At 36.4% G+C, this 7,108-nt stretch overlaps 1 pseudogene; it reads left to right on the top strand.

Annotated features, from left to right (window-relative positions):
- Window positions 1–781: 781 nt before the first annotated feature.
- Window positions 782–6,843, top strand: LOC112674782 (sterile alpha motif domain-containing protein 9-like; annotated as a pseudogene).
- The last annotated feature ends 265 nt before the right edge of the window (window positions 6,844–7,108 follow it).

The raw sequence follows: 7,108 nt of genomic DNA, 5'->3' as shown, positions 1-7,108 counted from the left end.
CACATATGCCTGAACACAGATATGACTCCTCGTAGCCTGACAAGCTACTGTGGATCTTGTTTATGTTCCTTGAGCAGAAAATGCAAGGGATCAGAATGGGTGTCGCCAATAGGTGATCCAATTAAGACCTTAAAAATACCAAATGCTTCAAGTGTATCTTATGAATATTTGATATCTTTTTAGCCCTTCCATCCCTTCCTAACTATGTTTAACACTCATATGCTCTATTTCTTTATATACATCTATCATAACATAATTCACAAACTACTTGCTTCTATACTTAGTTTCTATGTCCTCCTTACTTCATACAACTTTCTCTATTCAGTTACATATATCCTCCTTTGTTTCTCTTATTTTCTATAGCTGAGTTGAGTATTTTTAAACAATATAGCTAACACACATTATAGCAAACAACCATTAATGAGGATGAAACATCTCTATTTACATATTGACTGGAAGTATCCCCAAGATATAGTTAGTGAATAAAACAAGTAAAGGGAATCGTGTATAGTATATTGCCCTTTGTGTGAGAAAAAGTGCTTATGTACTTGTTTGGAAGTATTTTTCTGATAGGATACGGAAGAAACTGGTAATGGTAATTTCCTCTCAGGAAGATCATTAGATGGCATATATATCTTTTTAAACATTCTGAATTTTGTAAGAAATTTTTATAGTTATACATATATTTTTATATATAACCTATTAAAAATTAGTTAATTATTTGAAATTTTACTTATAAAAATACTAAATCATATTTCCTTTTCTATAGACAGCTATCAGAATGACAGCACCACTGAACCTGCCAAAAATTACAAATGACTGGACAAAAGAAGATGTAAATAGATGGTTGGAAAGTCATAGAATTGATCAAAAATATAGGAAAACCTTGCCTGCAAAAGATGCACATGGAGCAATCTTGAAGTGGTAAAAATCACCTTGTTGATTTGGGCATATCACATGGACATTCAACCTATTCAAGATTTACAGAAAACATCTTCTGAAGATCCTATTCAGACATGTAAGATGAAAAAGGTAGTAAAAATGTTCCTAAAATACAACCTTTTATGCAAGAGGAAAATGGAGAAATTTCAAAGCAAAAACAAAATGATAAAGAGAAATCAGCTATAGCTAATGCCTCTACAATGAGTACAGTTACTAAAGGTTCTCAGCCACTAAAAACTAAGTTCATGGAAGATGAAATAGCTGACACAAAGGAAAATCAGCCATCCAGAGAATTAACATGTGTATCATACTTTTTGATGAATTCGTGACTCATATCACTACAAATTGAGTTTTAGTCTGCATCCTGAAACAGGACCACCACTCAACTTCATTGATCCAATACATGAATTCAAAGCCTTCACAAATAGCCACAGAAAAAATGTTAAGATGAAATTTAGCAACAAATTTTTCAATTTGCTTCAGCTTGTATGAAATTCACCTACTAATGGCACCATTCATTTTGGAGTCAAAGGCAAACCCCATGGAAAAACTGTTGACATGAAAGTCACCAATTGCACCAAGAAAGCCCTTACTGACCGATTCAAACTGATGATCCACTAGTATTTTGAAGACCATCAGGTCCAAAAAGCAAAGAAGTACAATTGAGAGCCAAGGTTTGTAGACATTTTACTGCCGAATAGTAAAATCTGTCTGACAGATTTGTTATTGAAGTGAATGTCATTCCAAAGTACTCTGAATGTGAACATGACTATTTCTAGACTAAGATACAAAATCACAACAACAGAACAGGGAAACAAAATCCAAAACATTTAGTCTTCATGCAAGATGGGGCCAACTCTAAGGACATGATGAAAAATAATGAAGATTTCAGAGCATTTAAATTAGATTTAAAAGCACTAGCAGGTGTAGAAAAGAGGCAGAAGAAAAAGCAAAGTGAAAAAAATAAAAAGGAGAGTAAGGGATGAACACTTGTTAAATTGTTGACAGAAAATCAGGATTTGTTTGATAATATATACCACAACTGGTACACATTCTTGTAACAAATAATTCCATCCAAATGAAACACCTAGATTTCCTAAAGGAAATTAAAATGTTTGCTCTATTGGAGTTTAATCCCAAATCTGTAAGCAAAGGGGCAAAGCTTGCAAAGAAAGCCAAGTAGCAAACCTTCACTTTCCAAGTCTATCTGTGGAGGGGAAAACTACATAAAATGCACAGATTTCTAGTCTGAACCTTTATCAGTAATGCAGCTGGATTTTCAGCAATGGCAGGAGGTTATACCATAACAGTGAAAAATATAAACCCTTAGATCCAAGTCCCTGACAAAGAGAAAGACTATTACTCTCTATGACTCTATTAATCTCTTCCATTGATAGCCCACGAGACTGCCTCCTTGAGACTTCTGTGCTTTCTATCGAGATCCCAAAAGAATGAAAAATATGTTGTGTATTTGTGTACATTCACACATATGTCAGGGATGGAAAGATCTACTTGAAGCAGAATTAACAAAACAGCAAAGTGGTTTGTCAAGCTAATGTATTTCTGACTTAAATCTTGAAGAAATAAATGGCACTATTCTTGAACTAAAATCTGTCACTCAATCCTGAAAGAGATTTTTGCCATCTATTGGTTCATTTAACCGTCCTTCTGAAAAGGGAAGAAGTTGTCATAATTACCACTCTGGAATTTCTCTGTAAAAATGAATATGAAATTCTGAGAGAGGAACAAAAATAAAGTATTTGAATTCTAGGCATCAAAAGAGGAAGACTTCTATTAAGGTGGTAAAGTATCATGGTGGAATTTCAACTTTCCTTCTGTCAAAAAGGATAAATACAAAAAATTTGAAACAATGATTCAAAACTGGGCAAATTCTTCTAAACCGACATCTGCCAAAATTATTCATCCATATCATCATCCAGGCTATTGGGGGACTATCTTGGCTGTGCATATTCTTTGGGAACTAAGGAAGAAATTCAGAGGTACTATGTTGAAAAACGAGACAGGATTTTTCTGAAATTGGAGAACAAGTGACTAATTTAGTCACCTTAGGGGCAATCAACCATCAGGAAAACTTAGTTGGATTGCTTCTTGGTGATGATTTAAAGAACAAAACAGGGGATCCCTGGGTGACTCAGTGGTTTAGCACCTGCTTTCAGCCCAGGCTGTGGTCCTGGAGTCCCCGGATCGAGTCCTGCATCGGGCTCCCTGCGTGGAGCCCGCTTCTCCCTCTGCCTATGTCTCTGCCTCTCTCTCTACCTCATGAATAAATAAATAAAATCTTTTTTAAAAATAAAAAACAAAACAGTATCTATCTTCTCTAAGCCTCTATTAGCAGTAGCTAATAACTACATTGGATATGAGAAACTTCCAGTGATCCTCTTAACTTGCATGAGATCAAAGAATCCTGAAAAAAAGCACTAAGATCTCACTAATACAACAACCATCTCCCAAAGAATAGAGTTTAAATAGAAAAAAATTGAAGTGCAACATAAAAACTTTAAAGATTTATATTTCTTCATCATCATGAAAAATAACTTTTAGTTAAAAAATACATAGAAAATGTGCCCAGAAAGAAAAATAAAAAAGGAATTTAAAGAAAGAAAATAGAGATGTCTGGATGGTTCAGCAGTTGAGTGGCTGCCTTCAGCTCAGGGCTTGATTTGGGGGTCCTCGGATCAAGTCCCACATCAGGCTCCCTGTGAGGAGCCTGTTTCTCCCTCTGCCTAGGTCTCTGCCTCTCTGTGTCTCTCATGAATAAATAAATAAAATTCAAAAAAAGAAAAAAGAAAGAAAGAAAATGTAGCCAGGCACATCCTGAAAAGACAAGATACTTCTTCTTTTTTTTTTCAAGGAGCTTTATTGGGTCCATAAAGTCAATGTTAGTTCCTTAAAGCTTTCTGGTCATGTCTGAGTTCATGCATATCTCTCTTATACATGACATTCCAGGCAAAGCCTTGGTAATAGAACAAATGTTTCTTTTTTTATATAATAAATTTATTTTTTATTGGTGTTCAATTTGCCAACATACAGAATAACACGCAGTGCTCATCCTGTCAAGTGCCCCCCTCAGTGCCCATCACCCATTCACCCCCACCCCCCGCCCTCCTCCCCTTCCACCACCCCTAGTTCGTTTCCCAGAGTTAGGAGTCTTTATGTTCTGTCTCCCTTTCTGATATTTCCCACACATTTCTTCTCCCTTCCCTTATATTCCCTTTCACTATTATTTATATTCCCCAAGTGAATGAGAACATACAATGTTTGTCCTTCTCCAATTGACTTACTTCACTCAGCATAATACCTTCCAGTTCCATCCACATTGAAGCAAATGGTGGGTATTAAGACAAAATACTTCTACCAAGAAACAAACCTCTTCTTTTCTGGTTCTTCTTAATTCATATATGCCTGATAGCACCATTTCACTATGATAGTGTGAAAAATTCTTAGGAATCACAAAAAGAAGGCTTTCTGGCAAACAGAAAAACTTGAAGACAAGGTAGGCACTAACTACCTGTTTGGATAAAAACAGAGGTGGAATGTGGGAAGTACTATGTATTACATATTATTCAACCTTTGAATGTGATTTCCTCATTGGAGGAACAGAAGATAAGCTATCACTTGGATAAAAGCCAAATTATTCTAGATATGTTAACAGAAAATGTATTCTATGATACTGGTTTAAGAAAAAACAATCCAATCATGAAATGGGCCATGAACAGAAATCTCACAGAGGAAGACATAGACATGGCCAACAAGCACATGAGGAAATGCTCCGCATCACTTGCCATCAGGGAAATACAAATCAAAACCACAATGAGATACCACCTCACACCAGTGAGAATGGGGAAAATTAACAAGGTAGGAAACCACAAATGTTGGAGAGGATGTGGAGAAAGGGGAACCCTCCTGCACTGTTGGTGGGAATGTGAACTGGTGCAGCCACTTTGGAAAACTGTGTGGAGGTTCCTCAAAGAGTTAAAAATAGACCTGCCCTACGACCCAGCAATTGCACTGCTGGGGATTTACCCCAAAGATACAGATGCAATGAAACGCTGGGACACCTGCACCCCGATGTTTCTAGCAGCAATGTCCACAATAGCCAAACTGTGGAAGGAGCCTCGGTGTCCATCGAAAGATGAATGGATAAAGAAGATGTGGTCTATGTATACAATGGAATATTACTCAGCCATTAGAAACGACAAATACCCACCATTTGCTTCGACGTGGATGGAACTGGAGGGGATTATGCTGAGTGAAGTAAGTCAATCGGAGAAGGACAAACATTATATGTTCTCATTCGTTTGGGGAATATAAAAAATAGTGAAAGGGAATAAAGGGGAAAGGAGAAAAAATGAGTGGGAAATATCAGAAAGGGAGACAGAACATGAAAGACTCCTAACTCTGGGAAATGAACTAGGGGTGGTGGAAGGGGAGGTGGGCAGGGGGTGGGGGTGACTGGGTGACGGGCAATGAGGTGGACACTTGACGGGATGAGCACTGGGTATTATTCTATATGTTGGCAAATTGAACACCAATAAAAAAATAAATTTAAATAAAAAAAAAAGAAAAAGCAAATTTTTCCAAGATCTGCAAGCCTTGCTGCTCCCTAGACACCACAACGAACATGAAGATGAAACTGGAACTTGGTTTTCCCCATTTATTAAAGCATTATATAAAAAATGAAGGAAATATGGCAATTAAAGAAGTATTGCTTGAAGGTGTTCATCAGTTCAGTCAAAATACCTTCTTTGCCAAGCCTTTGCAAGACACTTCCACATTAAAGAGAAGGACTTTGCAATGCTCAAAATTGGGCAAATCAAGCAAAAATAAATAAATAAATAAAAGATAGGGCCTGAGACTTCTTATCTCTCAGATACACTGGGTCAAGTCTACAAAAGTAAAATAAGTTGGGGAATAGAAGATAATGGAAGAAACAGGAATATTTTACTTGCTGATTTAGCTGATATTCTGGATTAGCAGTATATGCCTCAAGTGCATTCAAAGAATTTCAACAACAAAGTGAAAATACAGAGTATAAAGTGACGGAAAAGCTTTACCAGAAGTCAAAAATATGATATCAAACTACAAGATAGCTGGATATCAAGGGGAGATAGAAGTTGGGCTCTACACAATCCAGATTCTCCAGCTCATCCCCTCGTTTTTTGACAATAAAAATGAACTTTCTAAAAGAAATATGATCAACTTTATATCAATAATGATATTCCTGGAGATCCAAATAATGAATTTAAATTAACACCTAAGGGGATCCCTGGGTGGCTCAGCGGTTTAGCGCCTGCCTTCGGCCCAGGGCGTGATCCGGGAGTCCCAGGATGGAGTCCCTCATCGGGCTCCCTACATGGAGCCTGCTTCTCCCTCTCCCTGTCTCTCTCTCTCTCTGTCTCTCATGAATAAATAAATAAAATCTTTTTTAAAATAACATAAATAAATTAACACTTAAGAACTTTATTCCTTATCTAAATAACTTGCAGTTTTCTTTGAAAAAAATCCTTTGAACTTTTTGATGATTATTTTGTCCTTCTAAAATTCATGAACAACATTAAGCAAAATGAACAGACCAAAACCTGAGGAAAGATGGCTATATATTTTAAGAAATTTGCAGATATAGTTGGTCTCTTAGGGAAGTCAAAAAACCTCAAATCAAGGCTAAGTTTGCCACTTCAAATAGATGTGTTTCGAAGAAGCCTAGAAATCTTAAAAGCAGACAGGTTTTCTGGGCTAGTGGGATATCTTATCAAAAATCAAGAAGATGCTATAATCACCATGGAAGATATAGTAGGCAAATATACTTTTCTCTTTGAACAATCCTGCGATAAAACTATGAATGTATACTCTTTTCCATTTCTGATCCTTTTTTTCTGCTAGGGTTAGAAAATAGGCAATGGCTAAAATACCTGAGATCATTTTAATCTTCTCTAGCAAAGATGCGCAACTGTCAAGGAGGCTGCAATTAGGGCTAGTATTTTATTGAGTGTGTGGTAATTTATTGTCTAAAGATGAGGCCTTAATAACTTCAACTAGTAAGGTTAATAGAGACTCATATTCTCTGTAATGCAAGAAAGTTTGAAGTGGATAATAAAAATAACTACATAGAACCACTGCTATACATTTGGAAGTTAAAAAAAGTTCA

Source organism: Canis lupus, chromosome 14, assembly GCF_003254725.2.
Source record: "Canis lupus dingo isolate Sandy chromosome 14, ASM325472v2, whole genome shotgun sequence".
Lineage (NCBI taxonomy): Eukaryota > Metazoa > Chordata > Mammalia > Carnivora > Canidae > Canis > Canis lupus.
The sequence above is the reverse complement of the archived record's forward strand: the minus strand, read 5'-3'. Positions and strand labels throughout refer to the sequence as shown.